This window comes from Cryptomeria japonica, chromosome 3, assembly GCF_030272615.1.
Source record: "Cryptomeria japonica chromosome 3, Sugi_1.0, whole genome shotgun sequence".
Lineage (NCBI taxonomy): Eukaryota > Viridiplantae > Streptophyta > Pinopsida > Cupressales > Cupressaceae > Cryptomeria > Cryptomeria japonica.
The window spans coordinates 225,736,787-225,739,762 of NC_081407.1; positions in this window are offsets into that span (position 1 = coordinate 225,736,787).

Consider the following 2,976-nt stretch of genomic DNA (forward strand, 5'->3'; position numbering starts at 1 on the left):
AGAAATGCAATGCCGAGGAAGGATTTTTTCAGGCCTAATTGCCAGATAAGGCTTTGATGATCCATTTTGCACATAAAGCAAGCCCTTGTTTCTAGGTAGAAATAAGACTGAGCCCTCCAGACTCCTTGGGAAGGCAACAATATTCCCAAGCGACTTTGTGAAAACCTTATGGTCAGAACCAGAGCCCTAAAGAAAATCCTACAAAAGTGTTTCCATCTTCATGTAAGAGGTCTTGGAATGAGCCCAACATGAACACTAATAGACATGAGTGGCAGCCAAAACCTTCGAACAAATTTGAAATTTGCCAGCCAGAGAGAGAGGCTTAGTTATCCAATAGGCTAATTTTTTCTCAATCTTGGCTAAAACAACATTCCAAAGATCCACAGGCGAAGCTTGAAAGGCAAAAGGAATGCCCAGAAAGAAAAATATTTTGTAATGATGAAGCCTTTTCTAGCCATATTGAAGTATCCAAGGTAGGGCAGGAAGAAAAGACTACCTATAACATTGCGTCTTATGCCATTGAATGGTCGAGACAAAAGCCAAGAAAAAAGTGTCTAGACATTGAAGAGCAGCCTGAATATTATCTTCTTCCTCAAGGAGAGTGAGAAAAGAGTCATCCACAAAATGGCCGCTCAATGCAATCATACGCCTTAGCGAAGTCAATCTTAAGGAAGATTTCCCATTGTTTGGAGCATCGGGCCCATTTCATCCCTTCCCAAACAATAGTAATATTATCAAGAATAAACTTTGACTTGTTAAATCCTATCTACTTTGGATGAACAATCAAAGGCAGGAGATGATGAATATTGAGAGCCAAGGCTCTAACAATGATCTTATATGAGACATTGAGCAAGGTAATAGGCCTCCAATTACAAATGTCCTCCAAATCTCCAGCCTTAGGGATAAAATTGATATTACCTTAGTTAATTATTTTTCCCAAGGACTGAGAATGAAAAGCTTTAAGGTAGACCATATCTAGGTCAGGACCAACACAAGGCCAAAGTGCTTTGTAGAACTTGCAAGGGAAACCATCACACCCTGGGGCTTTATCATCCGCCATAGAAAAAACAACATCCTTGAGATCATAAATGGTTAGAAAGAGATCACAAAAGGTCTGTTGAGACTTAGAAATCCTTTTGGGAACAATAGCTAAGCAATCTTGCAAAGCTTCGGCTCTAGCTGGAGAGTTTCCCTATGCTGTGAAAACCTTCTCATAATGACAAACAAAATCTTGCAGAATATCAGGCAGCTTGAGGAGAACAAGATGCCTCTCTTTGATTTTCTTAATCCCTATAGAGGTATGACGAGCGTGCAAAGCCAAGAAAAATTATTTGGAGGTCTTGTCACCCATGTTAAGCTAGTGTAACCTAGCTTTGATTTGAGCTCCTCTAGCAAAGTAATTATTTGCAAATTCTTTTTGATGATAGAGTTGGGCTCAGTGAAGTTACAACTTCAAATCAAAAGGATTCAAGGCTAGAGCTTTTGTGGCAGCACAAAGATCTTTGGTGGTCCCCTCATACGAGCACCTAGGGTACATGGCAAGCTGCCTAGCATAAATGCCTAGAAAACTTGCAGAGCAGGTAGTGGCATCATTCCACCATGCAGTCCAACTAGTGTGATGATGAGGCCTTGGTTCCAAATTCCAAACCCTTTAAATGTTGGCCATTGTGGCCTGATGATGCAAGAGAGACATGTTGAGGTAGAACTATGTCTTGCAAGTATGCGACCTAGCTAGTTGCCATTCAATGCTAAAATTTATGGGAAGTGATCGGAAAACATCACATCAACAAGAGGAGAGACGGGCAAATCTTGATCTTTAGAAAAGAAAAAAGAAAAAAAGATTCCGTAGTTATCATAGCATGATCAAGCCTCTTAAATATCCTATTCGAACCATCTCTAAAATTAGCCCAAGTGTGCCAGACCCCAGCTAGGTGGTGGTGGTTGGTATTGGGGTCGAAAAGACCCAAGTTATTATGTATATACAACCAGGCTTACCTCTCACCAACTATCCAATGAAAAGGAAAAATCTCATCCTCATCAGACACCTCCTCAATCATTTGAAGTCACCACACATGACCCAAGTTACAGGTGGCATAGTATCAACAATCTAGTGTCCTAAGTGTGATATTTCAACCGCATCACTAGGGGCATAAACATTAACAATCCCAACAAAATGATTATTGATTGACAACAAAACCCATACAACACGCTCCATGGGATCAGAAGCATGAGCAATAATTGTAGAAAGCCAATGAGGTGAAATGAGAGTGGAAAATCCACCTCAACCAACCTCATGCTCAGAAGCAAAAACTAGTCTATTCGGCCAAATAACACGACATGCTAAAGTAAGCATGAAACCAACAATTTTAACTTCCTGAAGGTAGAGAATATCCACGCCAAAAAAATGTTGATGAATATTTCTAACATAATATTTTCTTGTGAGGTCTATGAGACCTCAAACATTCCATGAGATGTAATTTATTAAAAATATTGCAGGTCATCCTCATCCCCAAGAGAGGAGAACCTATTGTGCAAAAAATTTGTACTAAGACCAGGAAGAGAGTCCCCATCGGAAATAACTCTTCTTTTCTTTGAACAACCATCTGCTATCTCAACATGCCCAGAAGGGCTGCAAGAGCGGTGCAAAGTGTGGAGCAAAAATTACAAACACAGCTTGAGGAGTGTGAACCTAAGGGGATCAAGTGACACCCTCAAAAGAATCCTTCCCCTACTGGCCATAGAGACCACCTGGGTAGATGGTGCCTATGAAGGAGACTCCATCGTCGGCTTAGAACTTGATCCAATGGGTAGCTTTTTGGTAAAAGCCACATAGTTCTTTCCTTTTTGAACCACAGTAGTCCATTCATCCTTCTTAGCTCCCTCCAAAGGTCAAGAGTCGGTCTCCTTAACAAGGGGGTTTTGTTTTTGGTATAGACAAAGGACAATCCTTGATTTTGTGCTCCACCGATTGGCACC